This window comes from Mytilus californianus, unplaced genomic scaffold (assembly GCF_021869535.1).
Source record: "Mytilus californianus isolate M0D057914Y unplaced genomic scaffold, xbMytCali1.0.p SCAF_9, whole genome shotgun sequence".
In the NCBI taxonomy this organism is placed as follows: Eukaryota; Metazoa; Mollusca; class Bivalvia; order Mytilida; family Mytilidae; genus Mytilus; species Mytilus californianus.
Genome location: NW_026262745.1, coordinates 69,976,664 through 70,001,139, shown reverse-complemented (window position 1 = coordinate 70,001,139; position 24,476 = coordinate 69,976,664). Strand labels below are relative to the sequence as shown.

Sequence of the window (24,476 nt, the reverse complement as noted above, 5' to 3'; positions counted from 1 at the left end):
TCAATCAGCAGCAGCCCCATTTCCCACAAAATAGGGTTAACATTTTACTGCCATTGATAAAACTTATAAACAAAATGTTTGTGCTATAATTACAAAATACCCATAAAATTATTAAGGATGTTTTCCATTCAGGAAGAAGAAAGGTTAAAATAAAGATGAACGGATAATATAATGAACAAATACACATCAAAACAATATAAAATAAGGAGATGTGGCATTATTGCCAATGAGATAATGAGTCCCAAATGAAGCGGATTTTGGTCACATTAAGGCTTTCAACAATGAGTCAAACCTAAATCAACATTTAAAATGTACAAGCTGGTTCACAGCAGTTGTGTAACAAACGAGAATTTTCTTTTCTCGTTTTGTTTAAGTTACACCTTGTATTTTCGAAATCCAGGACTTTTGATCTTCGTAGTGTTATTATAACTCATGCATGCATTTTAAAGCTTGAAATATTGTTTTGAATTGGCACTTAATTTTAGAGGCCAGTTGAAGACCGCCTCCGGTGCGGGATTTTCTCGCTGCGTTGAAGACTAATTGGTGGCCTTGATCTGTTTTCTGCTCTTTGGTCGGGTTGTTGTCTGTTTGAAACAGTCCCCGTTTCCATTATCTATTCTACTTGTTGAAAACACTGTGTTGACATCAAGACATTTAAATGCTTTTTGTGTCTGATGACTGCTATCTCATTGACGCATGTCCCACTTTTCTTTTTAATCAGATAAAATCTTGATCCAAAATTACTGGGCCCGAAAAAGCAACGACCATCACACATTCCACTTATATAAATACAATTGGTATCAAACTTTAAATGTACACAGTGCTTGCAAATGAGAACAAATAGTACGTACTTATCAACATGCTTAATAGTTCCCAAGTTGGAATCTTTAGCATCACATTTAAGAATGCGACTGATGTCTTGAACCATCTGCTTTCAACAGCAGCTGATAATGTCTCCATAAAGATTTCTTCAATCTACTTATCACGCAGCCTTTCAAATCATCCTTTATCAAAACAAATTCAGAAAAAATTTTTGCAAACAATTACAAATTTTAGAGTGTTTATATATCTGTGGCCATGTTTTGTGATTTTGGAATAAATTTTAGAAGAATATATCAAGACTAAACAACCGAATTATAATTTATACTGCATCATACAAATCATCACTATACAACATATCAAATATACAAGCGGGTTCAGAGTAGCTGTGTCCAAGAATTAAGACAAGGATTCCTCTTTAGTCGTTTTTAGCTATAACGTGTGTATGACCTTTTGTGTTGGTGACAAACCTAAATAGTATCTAACAGCAGATACTTGATACGTGATAATGAACACACGTCATACAGATTGTCACGGCTCCGAATTTGGAATCTAAACATGTTGAACGTTAAATTTTGAAAAGGTGCTACTGATTGTTTCCGTAAAACATTTGTAAACAGAGTCCATAAACCATCTGCCTCCAACAACTAATAATGTCTCTATGGATATTTCTTCAATTTATACGAATATGAGATTTTCAAAAAACAATCAGATCAATTCGAGGGAACGCGTTTACATTCATAAGAGGTATAATATATCCATGTGCACAACATGTGATCTGAAATGATCTTCAGCAGAAATGATCAAGGCCAAAAGTTGGGCAGTCAAATAAGTAGAATGATTTAAGATTTAAAACAGAAAAGGTCCCGAACAAAGCAACAAAGGTCAACTATGCATGGGAAAGGGGGTCAATTTTAGTTTAGTACACTCAAATCTTTATCAACTGGAGATTTACAAACAAAGTAAACCAATTTAATGATGTCAGTACAAGAGCGCTAGCTGCTGAACTGATGTATGCCCAGCCAAAGGTTTTTATCCAGAAAGAAAAAAAGTTTAAAAAAACAGATATGGACATATAATATGATGAACAATTATTTGATGTTTGTTGCAAACTTGGACAGTCTCTTTTGGTTTTATACCAACTAGAGCATCTTAGATATCGACATAGAGTTTACGCAGTTAATTGTTGAAAACTCTAGATATATATTTATTCTATTTGTGTCACTGCGTGTGTTGTTGTCTCGATCATTGACGTAAACCCCATATTTCCTTCAATAATACAAAACACATACTTCAAATATATTGGAAAAGAGGAACACCATACGTTATTTCCTGCAGAGTTATTTATCATATATCGCGATGTGCCCTGTTGTTGTCTAAATGTGTGTATTGTTTTGCACGCCTCAGTCAGTGTGATTGTCGGGCTAAATTATGACAGTAAATTTTTTATTTCTTTTATTGATATTACTACATGGCTTTGTTCTTCAATTCGCAGTTGTAGCGTGATCGTCATTTTGCAAAGAATTCCGCTAATAACGGAGCTAGGGACCGTCTTAAACTTGTATTGAGTTTTTGTTCCGTTTTGAAGGCCTCACTGTGACTGTGATATGACGAATAGTAATAAAAGCGATGTTCCTTTGCATTTTGTGTTTTTGCTGTGCATGAAATGATTGTATGTCATGGATGAATAACCCATATCCATATCCCTTCGTTTCTATCCAAAGAAGAAACATTAGAAAGGTCAACACCTGTTCTTGAGGGTATCACCAGCCCAGTAGTCAGCACTTCTGAGTTGACAAGAATTATCACTTATATGGTCATAATTAGAAGATAATTGTTAACCCCAGGAATAGATTACCTTAGCTGAATTTGGCAAAATCTTTCGGAATTTTGCTTCCTCAATACTGAAATTGGCCAATCAAATCATTGCTTATTAAAAATCAAACAAAATATGAACTTTAAATGTACAAACCAAATACTTTAATCTAATAATGCTTGTACCAAAGCGTTAGTAACTGAACAGATTTTGTTGGACTGTGTACAATTGCTGCGTCAATGACGAGTCTTTTGTAGACGGAACGCGCGTCTGGCGTACAATAAAAGCCTAATATATTTTAATTGTGGTAATAAACACAAGGGCTGCAAGCGAGAAAGATGAAGTAGCACACACAAGAGAATTTATGTCAAGAATAAAACCACGACAAGTTTTAAACTATAAAAGTTTACAAATGGTTTGTTTGAATTAATTTAATTGTTTGAATTAGTTTATTGTTCGTTTCTCCTCTTGAATTATTTTAAGAATAGCTTGTATATACAAGAAAATCTTGGTCATGATGTATAATTGACATCATATCATTTTACCTTTTAACTTTTGTCATCATTTGTCTTATATGTGGAAATTTAAAGTTTTTTCTTGTCATACTTCTAGGACATAACTCTGAATCAGCTTTTATATTTGATAAGTTGTTTAGTTATGGTATGTACCTTTTTCGGATATTATCTGTCAATTTTGATTTTCAAATATTGTTCTCCTTGAATGAATAAGCTCCCTACAAAATTCTTTTGCCGGGAACATTTGCTTGAGTATAGCACAGAAATTTCTTTTTGTATTTATTTTTAGAATAGAAGTTAATTCTGTAAATTGGGGCTGCTGCTGATGAACTGTTAGGCCACATGGGCACCATCGCACAGTAGTCATTGTTTTGGTACTGATTTGTAAAAGAAATGACCGTAAAAGGACTAAAAGTCAATCAGAAGAAGCCCCATGTCCCCCAAATAGGAAAAATTTGAACTGCATTTATAATCAAATATAAAAACATGATACACATAATCAAATGTTCTAAGCCATTAAATTAGTGAGAACATTTTATTTCATTCAGGCAGAGGAAAAAGTTTAAAAAATCAAGTATGCATCATAACAAAACAACATTTAAGGTTGTTTAGAAGAGTTGTGTTTAAGAAATATGACAAGGATTATTTCTTATTCGTTGTCTTCGGTTATATATCAAGTGCTTTGACTTTCAAGGGATTCGGTCTTGATAACAGATCTTAATAATTTACTTAATTTATTTACAACTGACATTTTTGAAACTGCTATGTTGACCTCTTTTTTTATCTTAAATCATATGAAAAAATCGAGAGAGCAAAATCATCAAAGGACAAAACTAGTTCCATTCATATATGAAGATTATTGGAATCAAACTGTTAATAAACACAGCTGGTATTAGGGAATAAGACCAACACGTACGTACGAATGAACATACTTTATACAAATTCATGGTTCCCTATTTGGATCTTCAACGTCATACTGGGAAAGAAGCTGTTACGTGCGCTGCAGCATGAAAGAGGAACCTTGCAATGACCTGTTGCTGTTAGTTTTTTGTCTGGCTGTTAACTTTATGAATGCAAATTTTTTATGACTGCTAGATATGTGGGTTTTTTTTGTATGTGTTATGATGGTTAAACAAGACATACAGTTGATCATATTATCCCGTCACATTGATATTAAATTTCATGACACTGTAGACATCAAGCAAATTCATAACAAAGTTTATAGCACTTTTATTTTTGATTTCCATCTACAAGTCACAACGAGGCGTTTTCCACGGAGCTTTAATGTTCGCTTCGCTACAGAATGCAAGTTTGAGACGGCCTCTAGCAACAGAGTAACCAAAATTGTTTCATAGATGTCACCCACGCTACATTTATATATTTAAGAACACGGCAGAAGGTTAAAATCAACAAACTATGAATTTTATCTGGCAAAGAAATCTTCATCGCTATAAATTGCCCGACAAACTCACGAAACATACAGAAACAATACAAGCATTTCGACAACCACACAGAATATCAACGACTAGTGTGGTAGTTTTTCATTCAGGGAGATAAAAAAAAAGTTGAAAATCAAGATGGAAATATAATATCATACACAAGTATACATCATAACAAAACAATATTTAAAAAAATTATAAGAGCTGGTTCAGAAGAGTTGTTCCGTTAGTTTTTTGTCTTTAGTTATATCATGTGTATTGACATTAATGGGATTTGGTCTTAATGAGAGATCATCAAAGTCTCTATATGATTTATTCAAAACTGGCGTATTTTTTGCATGACATACTGTTAAAAAACTTGTTCAAACTGCTTATTTGACTTCAATTTTCTTTTTCGTTTTCACTTTTTCTGTCTCTACGTCGCTGTTTGCTTGACGTATACCTCACATTTCCTTTAAATCACATCAAAATTAATTCAACATTGAGAGAAAAAAATCAAAAAGGACAAAACTAGTTCTATTCATGAGGGGCGGAAGGAAATTTTTCGGGACATCGAGATTAGGCCTTTATTCTTGCGGGAATTTGGGATTGTGTCTTTCTTTTCGCGGGAATTCGGGATTTACCCTTACCGGGACTCGGGGGTTTAATGATTAATTTCTCGGGATCCAGGATAGAATGCTTTATTTTTTTTTCGGGAATTCGGGTTGACACCTCCTCTTATCGCCCATCATTCATATCTGACGACTAAAGAAATCAAACTGTTCATAAACACAGCTGGTATAAGGGATGAGACCAACTAGTACGTATGATGAACATACTTCATTCAAATTCACAGTTCCCTATTTGAAATCTTCAACGCCATACTGGGAAAGTAGCGGTTACCTGCTGCAGCACGATTGAGGAAACTTGTAATGACCTGTGTCTATCAAGTTTTATAAATAACTGTGTCTATCCAGGGAAAATAAAAAATTGTGAAAAGCAAGACATATTGTCGAGCCACGTATTGAAAATGCTTTTTGGACCTAGATATTTATTTATTTTTTTTTTTTCTTAGTTTTTTTTTTTGTCACTTGGTTGCTGTTTTTTTTTTGTATACCCCACATTTCCTATAAAACATATAAAAGATTAATTCAAAAATGGGCAAGCGTCTTAAATTCCACTTACATGAAGGTGAAGAATGTTTGTTTTATATTGAAACAAGATAAAGAACAGCAGAAAAAATGTTTTAACTTTGATATACAGCTCTTTTTAATATTTATTTTGTATAATAGAAAAATACATATTAAAGGTGAAGTTACAAAATAATAAAGATAGTAGAAACTAGAAGTTGACTTAAATACTTGGAGTAAATTTTGCTGAAAAAATGATTAAGTTTTAAAGTTTGTATATATCAGAAAAAAAATCCTATTTGCCCTTTTGTGTTGGTGACAAACCTAAATAGTATCTAACAGCAGATACTTGATACGTGATAATGAACATACGTCATACAGATTGTCACGGCTCTGAATTTGGAATCTTAACATTTTGAAAAGGTACTACTGATTGTTTCCGTAAAACATTTGTAAACAGAGTCCATAAACCATCTGCCTCCAACAACTAATAATGTCTCTATGGATATTTCTTCAATTTATACGAATATGAGATTTTCAAAAAACAATCAGATCAATTCGAGGGAACGCGTTTACATTCATAAGAGGTATAATATATCCATGTGCACAACATGTGATCTGAAATGATCTTCAGCAGAAATGATCAAGGCCAAAAGTTGGGCAGTCAAATAAGTAGAATGATTTAAGATTTAAAACAGAAAAGGTCCCGAACAAAGCAACAAAGGTCAACTATGCCTGGAAAAGGGGGTCAATTTTAGTTTAGTACACTAAAATCTTTATCAACTGGAGATTTACAAACAAAGTAAACCAATTTAATGATGTCAGTACAAGAGCGCTAGCTGCTGAACTGATGTATGTCCAGCCAAAGGTTTTTATCCAGAAAGAAAAAAGTTTAAAAAAAAGATATGGACATATAATATGTTGAACAATTATTTGATGTTTGTTGCAAACTTGGACAGTCTCTTTTGGATTTATACTAACTAGAGCATCTTAGATATCGACATAGAGTTTACGCAGTTAATTGTTAAAAACTCTAGATATATATTTATTCTATTTGTGTCACTGCGTGTGTTGTTGTCTCGATCATTGACGTAAACCCCATATTTCCTTCAATAATGCAAAACACATACTTCAAATATATTGGAAAAGAGGAACACCATACGTTATTTCCTGCAGAGTTATTTATCATATATCGCGATGTGCCCTGTTGTTGTCTAAATGTGTGTATTGTTTTGCACGCCTCAGTCAGTGTGATTGTCGGGCTAAATTATGACAGTAAATTTTTTATTTCTTTTATTGATATTACTACATGTCTTTGTTCTTCAATTCGCAGTTGTAGCGTGGTCGTCATTTTGCAAAGAATTCCGCTAATAACGGAGCTAGGGACCGTCTTAAACTTGTAGTGAGTTTTTGTTCCGTTTTGAAGGCCTCACTGTGACTGTGATATGACGAACAGTAATAAAAGCGATGTTCCTTTGTATTTTGTGTTTTTGCTGTGCATGAAATGATTGTATGTCATGGATGAATAACCCATATCCATATCCCTTCGTTTCTATCCAAAGGAGAAACATTAGAAAGGTCAACACCTGTTCTTGAGGGTATCACCAGCCCAGTAGTCAGCACTTCTGAGTTGACAAGAATTATCACTTATATGGTCATAATTAGAAGATAATTGTTTACCCCAGGAATAGATTACCTTAGCTGAATTTGGCAAAATCTTTCGGAATTTTGCTTCCTCAATACTGAAATTGGCCAATCAAATCATTGCTTATTAAAAATCAAACAAAATATGAACTTTAATTGTACAAACCAAATACTTTAATCTAATAATGCTTGTACCAAAGCGTTAGTAACTGAACAGATTTTGTTGGACTGTGTACAATTGCTGCGTCAATGACGAGTCTTTTGTAGACGGAACGCGCGTCTGGCGTACAATAAAAGCCTAATATATTTTAATTGTGGTAATAAACACAAGGGCTGCAAGCGAGAAAGATGAAGTAGCACACACAAGAGAATTTATGTCAAGAATAAAACCACGACAAGTTTTAAACTATAAAAGCTTACAAATGGTTTGTTTGAATTAATTTAAATGTTTGAATTAGTTTAATGTTCGTTTCTCCTCTTGAATTATTTTAAGAATAGCTTGTATATTTAAGAAAATCTTGGTCATGATGTATGGAGACATCATATCATTTTACCTTTTAACTTTTGTAATCATTTGTCTTATATGTGAAAATTTAAAGTTTTTTCTTGTCATACTTCTAGGACATAACTCTGAATCAGCTTTTATATTTGAAAAGTTGTTTGGTTATGGTATGTACCTTTTTCGAATATTATCTGTCCATTTTGATTTTCAAATATTGTTCTCCTTGAATGAATAAGCTCCCTACAAAATTCTATGGCCGGGAACATTTGCTTGAGTTTAGCATAGAAATTTCTTTTTGTATTTATTTTAAATCGTAGAAGTTAATTCTGTAAAAGAGGGACGAAAGATACCAGAGGGACAGTCAAACTCAAAGATCGAAAACAAACTGACAACGCCATGGCCAAAAATAAAAAGACAAACAGACAAATAAAAGTACAGATGACACAACATAGAAAACTAAAGACTAAGCAACACGAACCCCACCAAAAACTGGGGGTGATCTGTAAATGGGGCTGCTGCTGATGAACTGTTAGTCCATATGGGCACCATCGCACAGCAGGCATTGTTTTGGTGCTGATTTGTAAAAGAAATGACCATAAAAGGACTGAAAGTCAATCAGAAGAAGCCCCATGTCCCCCAAATAGGAACAAAATTGAACTGCATTTATAATCAAATATAAAAACATGATACACATAATCAAATGTTCTAAGCCATTAAATTATTTAATTCAGGCAGAGGAAAAAGTTTAAAAAATCAAGTATGCATCATAACAAAACAACATTTAAGGTTGTTTAGAAGAGTTGTGTTTAAGAAATATGACAAGGATTATTTCTTATTCGTTGTCTTCGGTTATATATCAAGTGCTTTGACTTTCAAGGGATTCGGTCTTGATAACAGATCTTAATAATTTACTTAATTTATTTACAACTGACATTTTTGAAACTGCTATGTTGACCTCTTTTTTTATCTTAAATCATATGAAAAAATCGAGAGAGCAAAATCATCAAAGGACAAAACTAGTTCCATTCATATATGAAGATTATTGGAATCAAACTGTTAATAAACACAGCTGGTATTAGGGAATAAGACCAACACGTACGTACGAATGAACATACTTTATACAAATTCATGGTTCCCTATTTGGATCTTCAACGTCATACTGGGAAAGAAGCTGTTACGTGCGCTGCAGCATGAAAGAGGAACCTTGCAATGACCTGTTGCTGTTAGTTTTTTGTCTGGCTGTTAACTTTATGAATGCAAATTTTTTATGACTGCTAGATATGTGGGTTTTTTTTGTATGTGTTATGATGGTTAAACAAGACATACAGTTGATCATATTATCCCGTCACATTGATATTAAATTTCATGACACTGTAGACATCAAGCAAATTCATAACAAAGTTTATAGCACTTTTATTTTTGATTTCCATCTACAAGTCACAACGAGGCGTTTTCCACGGAGCTTTAATGTTCGCTTCGCTACAGAATGCAAGTTTGAGACGGCCTCTAGCAACAGAGTAACCAAAATTGTTTCATAGATGTCACCCACGCTACATTTATATATTTAAGAACACGGCAGAAGGTTAAAATCAACAAACTATGAATTTTATCTGGCAAAGAAATCTTCATCGCTATAAATTGCCCGACAAACTCACGAAACATACAGAAACAATACAAGCATTTCGACAACCACACAGAATATCAACGACTAGTGTGGTAGTTTTTCATTCAGGGAGATAAAAAAAAAGTTGAAAATCAAGATGGAAATATAATATCATACACAAGTATACATCATAACAAAACAATATTTAAAAAAATTATAAGAGCTGGTTCAGAAGAGTTGTTCCGTTAGTTTTTTGTCTTTAGTTATATCATGTGTATTGACATTAATGGGATTTGGTCTTAATGAGAGATCATCAAAGTCTCTATATGATTTATTCAAAACTGGCGTATTTTTTGCATGACATACTGTTAAAAAACTTGTTCAAACTGCTTATTTGACTTCAATTTTCTTTTTCGTTTTCACTTTTTCTGTCTCTACGTCGCTGTTTGCTTGACGTATACCTCACATTTCCTTTAAATCACATCAAAATTAATTCAACATTGAGAGAAAAAAATCAAAAAGGACAAAACTAGTTCTATTCATGAGGGGCGGAAGGAAATTTTTCGGGACATCGAGATTAGGCCTTTATTCTTGCGGGAATTTGGGATTGTGTCTTTCTTTTCGCGGGAATTCGGGATTTACCCTTACCGGGACTCGGGGGTTTAATGATTAATTTCTCGGGATCCAGGATAGAATGCTTTATTTTTTTTTCGGGAATTCGGGTTGACACCTCCTCTTATCGCCCATCATTCATATCTGACGACTAAAGAAATCAAACTGTTCATAAACACAGCTGGTATAAGGGATGAGACCAACTAGTACGTATGATGAACATACTTCATTCAAATTCACAGTTCCCTATTTGAAATCTTCAACGCCATACTGGGAAAGTAGCGGTTACCTGCTGCAGCACGATTGAGGAAACTTGTAATGACCTGTGTCTATCAAGTTTTATAAATAACTGTGTCTATCCAGGGAAAATAAAAAATTGTGAAAAGCAAGACATATTGTCGAGCCACGTATTGAAAATGCTTTTTGGACCTAGATATTTATTTATTTTTTTTTTTTCTTAGTTTTTTTTTTGTCACTTGGTTGCTGTTTTTTTTTTGTATACCCCACATTTCCTATAAAACATATAAAAGATTAATTCAAAAATGGGCAAGCGTCTTAAATTCCACTTACATGAAGGTGAAGAATGTTTGTTTTATATTGAAACAAGATAAAGAACAGCAGAAAAAATGTTTTAACTTTGATATACAGCTCTTTTTAATATTTATTTTGTATAATAGAAAAATACATATTAAAGGTGAAGTTACAAAATAATAAAGATAGTAGAAACTAGAAGTTGACTTAAATACTTGGAGTAAATTTTGCTGAAAAAATGATTAAGTTTTAAAGTTTGTATATATCAGAAAAAAAATCCTATTTGCCCTTTTGTGTTGGTGACAAACCTAAATAGTATCTAACAGCAGATACTTGATACGTGATAATGAACATACGTCATACAGATTGTCACGGCTCTGAATTTGGAATCTTAACATTTTGAAAAGGTACTACTGATTGTTTCCGTAAAACATTTGTAAACAGAGTCCATAAACCATCTGCCTCCAACAACTAATAATGTCTCTATGGATATTTCTTCAATTTATACGAATATGAGATTTTCAAAAAACAATCAGATCAATTCGAGGGAACGCGTTTACATTCATAAGAGGTATAATATATCCATGTGCACAACATGTGATCTGAAATGATCTTCAGCAGAAATGATCAAGGCCAAAAGTTGGGCAGTCAAATAAGTAGAATGATTTAAGATTTAAAACAGAAAAGGTCCCGAACAAAGCAACAAAGGTCAACTATGCCTGGAAAAGGGGGTCAATTTTAGTTTAGTACACTAAAATCTTTATCAACTGGAGATTTACAAACAAAGTAAACCAATTTAATGATGTCAGTACAAGAGCGCTAGCTGCTGAACTGATGTATGTCCAGCCAAAGGTTTTTATCCAGAAAGAAAAAAGTTTAAAAAAAAGATATGGACATATAATATGTTGAACAATTATTTGATGTTTGTTGCAAACTTGGACAGTCTCTTTTGGATTTATACTAACTAGAGCATCTTAGATATCGACATAGAGTTTACGCAGTTAATTGTTAAAAACTCTAGATATATATTTATTCTATTTGTGTCACTGCGTGTGTTGTTGTCTCGATCATTGACGTAAACCCCATATTTCCTTCAATAATGCAAAACACATACTTCAAATATATTGGAAAAGAGGAACACCATACGTTATTTCCTGCAGAGTTATTTATCATATATCGCGATGTGCCCTGTTGTTGTCTAAATGTGTGTATTGTTTTGCACGCCTCAGTCAGTGTGATTGTCGGGCTAAATTATGACAGTAAATTTTTTATTTCTTTTATTGATATTACTACATGTCTTTGTTCTTCAATTCGCAGTTGTAGCGTGGTCGTCATTTTGCAAAGAATTCCGCTAATAACGGAGCTAGGGACCGTCTTAAACTTGTAGTGAGTTTTTGTTCCGTTTTGAAGGCCTCACTGTGACTGTGATATGACGAACAGTAATAAAAGCGATGTTCCTTTGTATTTTGTGTTTTTGCTGTGCATGAAATGATTGTATGTCATGGATGAATAACCCATATCCATATCCCTTCGTTTCTATCCAAAGGAGAAACATTAGAAAGGTCAACACCTGTTCTTGAGGGTATCACCAGCCCAGTAGTCAGCACTTCTGAGTTGACAAGAATTATCACTTATATGGTCATAATTAGAAGATAATTGTTTACCCCAGGAATAGATTACCTTAGCTGAATTTGGCAAAATCTTTCGGAATTTTGCTTCCTCAATACTGAAATTGGCCAATCAAATCATTGCTTATTAAAAATCAAACAAAATATGAACTTTAATTGTACAAACCAAATACTTTAATCTAATAATGCTTGTACCAAAGCGTTAGTAACTGAACAGATTTTGTTGGACTGTGTACAATTGCTGCGTCAATGACGAGTCTTTTGTAGACGGAACGCGCGTCTGGCGTACAATAAAAGCCTAATATATTTTAATTGTGGTAATAAACACAAGGGCTGCAAGCGAGAAAGATGAAGTAGCACACACAAGAGAATTTATGTCAAGAATAAAACCACGACAAGTTTTAAACTATAAAAGCTTACAAATGGTTTGTTTGAATTAATTTAAATGTTTGAATTAGTTTAATGTTCGTTTCTCCTCTTGAATTATTTTAAGAATAGCTTGTATATTTAAGAAAATCTTGGTCATGATGTATGGAGACATCATATCATTTTACCTTTTAACTTTTGTAATCATTTGTCTTATATGTGAAAATTTAAAGTTTTTTCTTGTCATACTTCTAGGACATAACTCTGAATCAGCTTTTATATTTGAAAAGTTGTTTGGTTATGGTATGTACCTTTTTCGAATATTATCTGTCCATTTTGATTTTCAAATATTGTTCTCCTTGAATGAATAAGCTCCCTACAAAATTCTATGGCCGGGAACATTTGCTTGAGTTTAGCATAGAAATTTCTTTTTGTATTTATTTTAAATCGTAGAAGTTAATTCTGTAAAAGAGGGACGAAAGATACCAGAGGGACAGTCAAACTCAAAGATCGAAAACAAACTGACAACGCCATGGCCAAAAATAAAAAGACAAACAGACAAATAAAAGTACAGATGACACAACATAGAAAACTAAAGACTAAGCAACACGAACCCCACCAAAAACTGGGGGTGATCTGTAAATGGGGCTGCTGCTGATGAACTGTTAGTCCATATGGGCACCATCGCACAGCAGGCATTGTTTTGGTGCTGATTTGTAAAAGAAATGACCATAAAAGGACTGAAAGTCAATCAGAAGAAGCCCCATGTCCCCCAAATAGGAACAAAATTGAACTGCATTTATAATCAAATATAAAAACATGATACACATAATCAAATGTTCTAAGCCATTAAATTATTTAATTCAGGCAGAGGAAAAAGTTTAAAAAATCAAGTATGCATCATAACAAAACAACATTTAAGGTTGTTTAGAAGAGTTGTGTTTAAGAAATATGACAAGGATTATTTCTTTTCGTTGTCTTCGGTTATATATCAAGTGTTTTGACTTTCAAGGGATTCGGTCTTGATAACAGATCTTAATAGTCTACTTAATTTATTAACAACTGACATTTTTGAAACTGCTATGTTGACCTCTTTTTTTTATCTTAAATCATATGAAAAAATCGAGAGAGGAAAATCATTAAAGGACAAAACTAGTTCCATTCATATATGAAGATTATTGGAATCAAACTGTTAATAAACACAGATGGTATTAGGAAATAAAACCAACACGTCATACTGGGAAAGTAGCTGTTACGTGCGCTGCAGCATGAAAGAGGAACCTTGCAATGACCTGTTGCTGTCCGTTTTTTGTCTGGCTGCTGACTTTATGTATGCAAATTCTTTATGACTACTAGATATGTGGTTTTTTTTTGTATGTGTTATGATGGTTAAACAAGACATACAGTTAATCATATTATCCCGTCACATTGATATTAAATTTCATGGCACTACAGACATCAAGCAAATTCATAACAAAGTTTATAGCACTTTTAATTTTGATTTCCATCTACAAGTCACAACGAGGCGTTTTACACGGAGCTTTAATGTTCGCTTCACTACAGAATGCACGTTTGAGACGGCCTCTAGCAACAGAGTAACCAAAATTGTTTCATAGATGTCACCCACGCTACATTTATATATTTAAGAACACGGCAGAAGGTTAAAATCAACAAACTATAAATTTTATCTGGCAAAGAAATCTTCATCGCTATAAATTGCCCGACAAACTCACGAAACATACAGAAACAATACAAGCATTTCGACAACCACACAGAATATCAACGACTAGTGTGGTAGTTTTTCATTCAGGGAGATAAAAAAAGTTGAAAATCAAGATGGAAATATAATATCATAAACAAGTATACATCATAACAAAACAATATTTAAAAAAATTATAAGAGCTGGTTCAGAAGAGTTGTTCCGTTAGTTTTTTGTCTTTAGTTATATCATGTGTATTGACATTAATGGGATTTGGTCTTAATGAGAGATCATCAAAGTCTCTATATAATTTATTCAAAACTGGCGTGTTTTTTGCATGACATACTGTTAAAAAACTTGTTCAAACTGCTTATTTGACAAAACTAGTTCTATTCATGAGGGGCGGAAGGAAATTTTTTCGGGACGTCGAGATTAGGCCTTTATTCTTGCGGGAATTTGGGATTGTGTCTTTCTTTTCGCGGGAATTCGGGATTTACCCTTACCGGGACTCGGGGGATTAATGATTAATTTCTCGGGATCCAGGATAGAATGCTTTATTTTTTTTCGGGAATTCGGGATGACACCTCCTCTTATCGCCCATCATTCATATATGACGTCTAACGAAACGTCACTTGATTGCTTTTTTTTTGTATAGCCCACATTTCCTATAAAACATATAAAAGTTAATTCAAAAATGGGTCAGAGTCTCAAATTGCAATTACATGAAGGTGAAGAATGTTTGTTTTATATTGAAACAAGATAAAGAACAGCAGAAAAAATGTTTTAACTTTGATATACAGCTCTTTTCAATATTTATTTTGTATAATAGAAAAATATATATTGAAGGTGAAGTTACAAAATAATAAAGATAGTAGATACTAGAAGTTGACTTAAATACTTGGAGTAAATTTTGCTGAAAAAATAAATAAGTTCCAAAGTCTGTATATATGAGAAAAAAATATCCTCAAACAATCCATAGTAGCAGTTGCACAACTTCAACATATATGCAATCTTTCTATGGAGTTTCAGGGATCTGGATTGAAAACTGTAGAGGTTGATTATACTAGATTTATCCTGCCGAACTGACTTTAAATAAAGCTAATACTAACAATGAACACTGCCCTTTCCTGGATCTTGATATCTTTATCTTTAACGGGAAACTTAATACCAAAATTTATGATAAAAGAGATGATTTTTCATTTCCTATTGTTAATTATCCATTTTTAGATGGTGACGTTCCCTTGTCGCCATCTTATGGTGTTTATATATCTCAACTTGTTCGATTCGCTCGTGTATGTAACAACGTATTTGATTTCAACGAAAGAAATCTCTGTATTACTGAAAAATTATTACACCAGGGTTTTCGATATCACAAACTAGTCAAAACATTTATTAATTTTTTTTTGTGCATTTGAATAAATGATGAAATGTAGACTTGAAATTTACAAACAAAACATTTCAATGTAATTATGCGTGTACCAAAGCTGATACTAACTACCGTGCAAATTGAACCCTAATGGACTGAAGATAAATCAGCAGCAGCCCCATTTCCCACAAAATAGGGTTAAGATTTTACTGCCATTGATAAAACTTATAAACAAAATGTGTGTGCTATAATTACAAAATACCCATAAAATTATTAAGGATGTTTTCCATTCAGGAAAAAGAAAGGTTAAAATAAAGATGAACGGATAATATAATGAACAAATACACATCAAAACAATATAAAATAAGGAGATGTGGCATTATTGCCAATGAGATAATGAGTCCCAAATGAAGCGGATGTTGGTCACATTAAGGCTTTCAACAATAAGTCAAACCTAAATCAACATTTAAAATATACAAGCTGGTTCACAGCAGATGTGTAACAAACGAGAATTTTCTTTTGTCGTTTTCTTAAGTTACACCTTATATTTTCGAAATCCAGGACTTTTGATCTTCGTAGTCTTATTTGAACTCATGCATGCATTTTAAAGCTTGAAATGTTGTTTTGAATTGGCACTTAATTTTAGGGGCCAGCTGAAGACCGCCTCCGGGTGCGGGATTTTCTCGCTGCGTTGAAGACTAACTGGTGGCCTTGATCTGTTTTCTGCTCTTTGGTCGGGTTGTTGTCTGTTTGAAACAGTCCCCGTTTCCATTATCTATTCTTCTTGTTGAAAACACTGTGTTGACATCAAGACATTTAAATGCTTTTTGTGTCTGATGACTGCTATCTCATTGACGCATGTCCCACTTTTCTTTTTAATCAGATAAAATCTTGATCCAAAATTACTGGGCTCGAAAAAGCAACGACCAACACATTCCACTTATATAAATACAATTGGTATCAAACTTTAAATGTACACAGTGCTTGCAAATGAGAACAAATAGTACGTACTTATCAACATGCTTAATAGTTCCCAAGTTAGAATCTTTAGCATCACATTTAAAATATGCGACTGATGTCTTGAACCATCTGCTTTCAACAGCAGCTGATAATGTCTCCATAAAGATTTCTTAATCTACTTATCACGCAGCCTTTCTAGGATCTGCTAACCCTTCAGGAGCACTTGAGATCACCCCCAGTTTTTGGTGGGGTTCGTGTTGCTTAGTCTTTAGTTTTCTATGTTGTGTCATCTGTACTATTATTTGTCTGTTTGTCTTTTTATTTTTGGCCATGGCGTTGTCAGTTTGTTTTCGATCTATGAGTTTGACTGTCCCTCTGGTATCTTTCGTCCCTCTTTCAAGTTATCCTTTATCAAAACAAATTCAGAAAAAAAATTTGCAAACAATTACAAATTTTAGAGTGTTTATATATCTGTGGCCATGTTTTGTGATTTTGGAATAAATTTTAGAAGAATATATCAAGACTAAACAACCGATTTACAATTTATACTGCGTCATACAAATCATCATTATACAACATATCAAATATACAAGCGGGTTCAGAGTAGCTGTGTCCAAGAATTAAGACAAGGATTCCTCTTTAGTCGTTTTTAGCTATAACGTGTGTATGACCTTTTGTGTTGGTGACAAACCTAAATAGTATCTAACAGCAGATACTTGATACGTGATAATGAACACACGTCATACAGATTGTCACGGCTCCGAATTTGGAATCTAAACATGTTGAACGTTACATTTTGAAAAGGTGCTACTGATTGTTTCCGTAAAACATTTGTAAACAGAGTCCATAAACCATCTGCCTCCAACAACTAATAATGTTGAAAACACTGTGTTGACATCAAGACATTTAAATGCTTTTTGTGTCTGATGACTGCTATCTCATTGACGCATGTCCCACTTTTCTTTTTAATCAGATAAAATCTTGATCCAAAATTACTGGGCCCGAAAAAGCAACGACCATCACACATTCCACTTATATAAATACAATTGGTATCAAACTTTAAATGTACACAGTGCTTGCAAATGAGAACAAATAGTACGTACTTATCAACATGCTTAATAGTTCCCAAGTTGGAATCTTTAGCATCACATTTAAGAATGCGACTGATGTCTTGAACCATCTGCTTTCAACAGCAGCTGATAATGTCTCCATAAAGATTTCTTCAATCTACTTATCACGCAGTCTTTCAAATCATCTTTATCAAAACAAATTCAGAAAAAATTTTTGCAAACAATTACAAATTTTAGAGTGTTTATATATCTGTGGCCATGTTTTGTGATTTTGGAATAAATTTTAGAAGAATATATCAAGACTAAACAACCGAATTATAATTTATACTGCATCATACTAATCATCACTATACAACATATCAAATATACAAGCGGGTTCAGAGTAGCTGTGTCCAAGAATTAAGACAAGGATTCCTCTTTAGTCGTTTTTACCTATAACGTGTGTATGACCTTTTGTGTTGGTGACAAACCTAAATAGTATCTAACAGCAGATACTTGATACGTGATAATGAACACACGTCATACAGATTGTCACGGCTCCGAATTTGGAATCTAAACATGTTGAACGTTAAATTTTGAAAAGGTGCTACTGATTGTTCCCGTAAAACATTTGTAAACAGAGTCCATAAAACATCTGCCTCCAACAACTAATAATGTCTCTATGGATATTTCTTCAATTTATACGAATATGAGATTTTCAAAAAACAATCAGATCAATTCGAGGGAACGCGTTTACATTTATAAGAGGTATAATATATCCATGTACACAACATGTGATCTGAAATGATCTTCAGCAGAAATGATCAAGGCCAAAAGTTGGGCAGTCAAATAAGTAGAATGATTTAAGATTTAAAACAGAAAAGGTCCCGAACAAAGCAACAAAGGTCAACTATGCATGGGAAAGGGGGTCAATTTTAGTTTAGTACACTAAAATCTTTATCAACTGGAGTTACAAACAAAGTAAACCAATTTAATGGTGTCAGTACAAGAGCGCTAGCTGCTGAACTGATGTATGCCCAGCCAAAGGTTTTTATCCAGAAAGAAAAAAAGTTTAAAAAAAAAGATATGGACATATAATATGATGAACAATTATTTGATGTTTATTGCAAACTTGGACAGTCTCTTTTGGATTTATACCAACTAGAGCATCTTAGATATCGACATAGAGTTTACGCAGTTAATTGTTGAAAACTCTAGATATATATTTATTCTATTTGTGTCACTGCGTGTGTTGTTGTCTCGATCATTGACGTAAACCCCATATTTCCTTCAATAATACAAAACACATACTTCAAATATATTGGAAAAGAGGAACACCATACGTTATTTCCTGCAGAGTTATTTATCATATATCGCGATGTGCCCTGTTGTTGTCTAAATGTGTGTATTGTTTTGCACGCCTCAGTCAGTGTGATTGTCGGGCTAAATTATGACAGTAAATTTTTTATTTCTTTTATTGATATTACTACATGGCTTTGTTCTTCAATTCGCAGTTGTAGCGTGATCGTCATTTTGCAAAGAATTTCGCTAATAACGGAGCTAGGGACCGTCTTAAACTTGTAGTGAGTTTTGGTTCCGTTTTGAAGGCCTCACTGTGACTGTGATATGACGAACAGTAATAAAAGCGATGTTCCTTTGCATTTTGTGTTTTTGCTGTGCATGAAATGATTGTATGTCATGGATGAATAACCCATATCCATATCCCTTCGTTTCTATCCAAAGAAGAAACATTAGAAAGGTCAACACCTGTTCTTGAGGGTATCACCAGCCCAGTAGTCAGCACTTCTGAGTTGACAAGAATTATCACTTATATGGTCATAATTAGAAGATAATTGTTTACCCCAGGAATAGATTACCTTAGCTGAATTTGGCAAAATCTTTCGGAATTTTGCTTCCTCAATACTGAAATTGGCCAATCAAATCATTGCTTATCAAAAATCAAACAAAATATGAACTTTAAATGTACAAACCAAATACTTTAATCTAATAATACTTTTACCAAAGCGTTAGTAACTGAACAGATTTTGTTGGACTGTGTACAATTGCTGCGTCAATGACGAGTCTTTTGTAGACGGAACGCGCGTCTGGCGTACAATAAAAGCCTAATATATTTTAATTGTGGTAATAAACACAAGGGCTGCAAGCGAGAAAGATGAAGTAGCACACACAAGAGAATTTATGTCAAGAATAAAACCACGACAAGTTTTAAACTATAAAAGCTTACAAATGGTTTGTTTGAATTAATTTAATTGTTTGAATTAGTTTAATGTTCGTTTCTCCTCTTGAATTATTTTAAGAATAGCTTGTATATTTAAGAAAATCTTGGTCATGATGTATAATTGACATCATATCATTTTACCTTTTAACTTTTGTCATCATTTGTCTTATATAAATTTAAAGTTTTTTCTTGTCATACTTCTAGGACATAACTCTGAATCAGCTTTTATATTTGATAAGTTGTTTAGTTATGGTAAGCATCTTTTTCGGATATTATCTGTCAATTTTGATTTTCAAATATTGTTCTCCTTGAATGAATAAGCTCCCTACAAAATTCTATGGCCGGGAACATTTGCTTGAGTATAGCACAGAAATTTCTTTTTGTATTTATTTTTTGAATAGAAGTTAATTCTGTAAATGGGGCTGCTGCTGATGAACTGTTAGTCCATATGGGCACCATCGCACAGTAGTCATTGTTTTGGTGCTGATTTGTAAAAGAAATGACCATAAAAGGACTGAAAGTCAATCAGAAGAAGCCCCATGTCCCCTAAATAGGAACAAAATTGAACTGCATCTATAATCAAATATAAAAACATGATACACATAATCAAATGTTCTAAGCCATTAAATTAGTGAGAACATTTTATTTAATTCAGGCAGGGGAAAAGGTTTAAAAAATCAAGTATGCATCATAACAAAACAACATTTAGGGTTGTTTAGAAGAGTTGTGTTTAAGAAATATGACAAGGATTATTTCTTATTCGTTGTCTTCGGTTATATATCATATGCTTTGACTTTCAAGGGATTCGGTCTTGATAACAGATCTTAAAAGTCTACTTAATTTATTTACAACTGACCTTTTTGAAACTGCTATGTTGACCTCTTTTTTTTTTTTTTTTTTTTTTTTGCCTTTTCACTTTTTCTGTCTCTTGAACGCAGTTTCCTTGACGTATACACAACAGTTCCTTTAAATCATATGAAAAAATCGAGAGAAGAAACCAGTTCCATTCATATATGAAGATTATTGGAATCAAATTCACGGTTCCCTATTTGGATCTTCAACGTCATACTGGGAAAGTAGCTGTTACGTGCGCTGCAGCATGAGAGAGGAACCTTGCAATCACCTGTTGCTGTCAGTTTTTTGTCTGGCTGTTGACTTTATGTATGCAATTTCTTTATGACTGCTAGATATGTGGTTTTTATTTTGTATGTGTTATGATGGTTAAACAAGACATACAGTTGATCATATTATCCCGTCACATTGATATTAAATTTCATGGCACTACAGACATCAAGAAAATTCATAACAAAGTTTATAGCACTTTTATTTTTGATTTCCATCTACAAGTCACAACGAGGCGTTTTACACGGAGCTTTAATGTTCGCTTCACTACAGAATGCAAGTTTGAGACGGCCTCTAGCAACAGAGTAACCAAAATTGTTTCATAGATGTCACCCACTCTACATTTATATATTTAAGAACACGGCAGAAGGTTAAAATCAACAAACTATAAGTTTTATCTGGCAAAGAAATCTTCATCGCTATAAATTACCCGACAAACTCACGAAACATACAGAAATAATACAAGCATTTCGACAACCACACAGAATATCAACGACTAGTGTGGTAGTTTTTCATTCAGGGAGGTAAAAAAAGTTGAAAATCAAGATGGAAATATAATATCATAAACAAGTATACATCATAACAAAACAATATTTAAAAAAATTATAAGAGCTGGCTCAGAAGAGTTGTTCCGTTAGTTTTTTGTCTTTAGTTATATCATGTGTATTGACATTAATGGGATTTGGTCTTAATGAGAGATCATCAAAGTCTCTATATAATTTATTCAAAACTGGCGTATTTTTTGCATGACATACTGTTAAAAAACTTGTTCAAACTGCTTATTTGACTTCAATTTTCTTTTTCTTTTTTACTTTTTCTGTCTCTACGTCGCTGTTTGCTTGACGTATACCCCACATTTCCTTTAAATCACATCAAAATCAATTCAACATTGAGAGAAAAAAATCAAAAAGGACAAAACTTGTTCTTTTCATGAGGGGCGGAAGGAAATTTTTCGGGACGTCGAGATTAGGCCTTTATTCTTGCGGGAATTTGGGATTGTGTCTTTCTTTTCGCGGGAATTCGGGATTTACCCTTACCGGGACTCGGGGGTTTAATGATTAATTTCTCGGGATCCAGGATTGAATGCTTTATTTTTTTTCGGGAATTCAGGATGACACCTCCTCTTATCGCCCATCATTCATATATGACGACTAACGAAATCAAACTGTTCATAAACACAGCTGGTATTAGGGATGAGACCAACAAGTACGTATCATGAACATACTTCATACAAATTCACAGTCACTATTTAAAAACTTCAACGCCAGACTGGGAAAGTAGCAGTTACCTGCTACAGCACGATTGAAGAAACTTGTAATGACCTGTGTCTATCAAGTTTTATAAATAACCGTGTCTATCCAGGGAAAATAAAAAAAGTTGAAAATCAAGACATATTGTCGACTGAGGCACTTATTGAAAATGCTTTTTGGACCTTCTAGAGATTTATGTATTTTTTTTTTTTAGTTTTTTTTTGGTCACTTGGTTGCTGTTTTTTTTTTTTTTTTTTTTTTGTATAGCCCACATTTCCTAGAAAACATATAAAAGATTAATTCAAAAATGGGTCAGAGTCTCAAATTGTAATTACATGAAGGTTAAGAATTTTGTTTTATATTGAAACAAGATAAAGAACAGCAGAAAAAATGTTTTAACTTTGATATACAGCTCTTTTCAATATTTATTTTGTATAATAGAAAAATACATATTAAAGGTGAAGTTACAAAATAATAAAGATAGTAGAAACTAGAAGTTGACTTAAATACTTGGAGTAAATTTTGCTGAAAAAATGAATAAGTTCCAAAGTCTGTATATATGAGAATAAAAAAATCCTCAAACAATCCATAATAGCAGTTGCACAACTTCCACATATATGCAATCTTTCTATGGAGTTTCAGGGATCTGGGTTGAAAACTGTAGAGGTTGATTATACTAGATTTATCCTGCCGAACTGACTTTAAATAAAGCTAATACTAACAATGAACACTGCCCTTTCCTGGATCTTGATATCTTTATCTTAAACGGGAAACTTAATACCAAAATTTATAATAAAAGAGATGATTTTTCATTTCCTATTGTTAATTATCCATTTTTTTTATGGTGACATTCCCTTGTCGCCATCTTATGGTAAAATTGAGAATGGAAATGGGGTATGTGTCAAAGAGACAACAATCCGACCATAGAACATACAACAGCAGAAGGTCACCAACAGGTCCTCAATGCAGCGAGAAATTCCCGCACCCGGAGGCGTCCTTCAGCTGGCCCCTAAACAAATATATATATACTAGTTCAGTGATAATGAACGCCATACTAAACTCCAAATTGTACACAAGAAACTAAAATTAAAAATAATACAAGACTAACAAAGGCTAGATGCTCCTGACTTGGGACAGGCGCAAAAATGCGGCGGGGTTAAACAGGTTTATGAGATCTCAACCCTCCCCCTATACCTCTAGCCAATGTAGAAAAGTAAACGCATAACAATACGCACATTAAAATTAAGTTCAAGAGAAGTCCGAGTCTGATGTCAGAAGATGTAACCAAAGAAAATAAACAAAATGACAATAATACATAAATAACAACAGACTACTAGCAGTTAACTGACATGCCAGTCCAGACTTCAATTAAACTGATTGAAAGATTATGTATTCATCATATGAATATCAGGCACAATCCTTCCCGTTAGGGATTTAGTATCATACCATCATAACATATATGAGAAGAACATAACCCGTGTCATGCCAACAACTGGTTTTTAAATAAATGTGTTTAGTGCCGATGCAAAGACCCTATAAGTGAATCAATATTAACGCCAAAATATGCAATCTTTAATGACCTGACAACAGTATCGTAACTATATCCCTTCTTAATAAGTCTATTTAAAGGTTTTGTTAGCTTCAGAGGTGAATACTGACATTTTTGTGCTTTATAAAGAATATTTCCATAAAAAATTTGATGTGAAATACCTGAACGTAAAAGAAGTCTGCATGTTGAGCTATATTTACGAATGATGTCCTTATACCGATGATAAAATTTAGTAAATGTTTTGACTAGTTTGTGATATCGAAAACCCTGGTGTAATAATTTTTCAGTAATACATAAATTTCTCTCGTTAAAATCTAAAACATTGTTACATACACGAGCGAATCGTACAAGTTGAGATATATAAACACCGTAAGATGGTGACAAGGGAACGTCACCATCTAAAAATGGATAATTAACGATAGGAAATGAAAAATCATCTCTTTTATCATATATTTTAGTATTAAGCTTTCCGTTAATGATATAGATATCAAGATCGAGGGAAGGGCAGTGGTCATTGTTAGTATTAGCTTTATTTTAATGTAAGTTCGACAGGATAAATTTCTTTAGTATACATACTGAAGTCGTCATTATTGAAAGCCAAAATATCATCCAAATATCTAAAAGTATTATTAAACTTGTGTATCAGATGTTGTTTCGA

General features: G+C 33.2%; 1 long non-coding RNA gene across 1 annotated transcript in view; it reads left to right on the top strand.

The window, feature by feature from the left end:
* The window catches only part of LOC127715199 (uncharacterized), a 507,760-nt gene that overhangs the window by 318,384 nt on the left and 164,900 nt on the right, over positions 1-24,476 (top strand). The window lies entirely within an intron of this gene.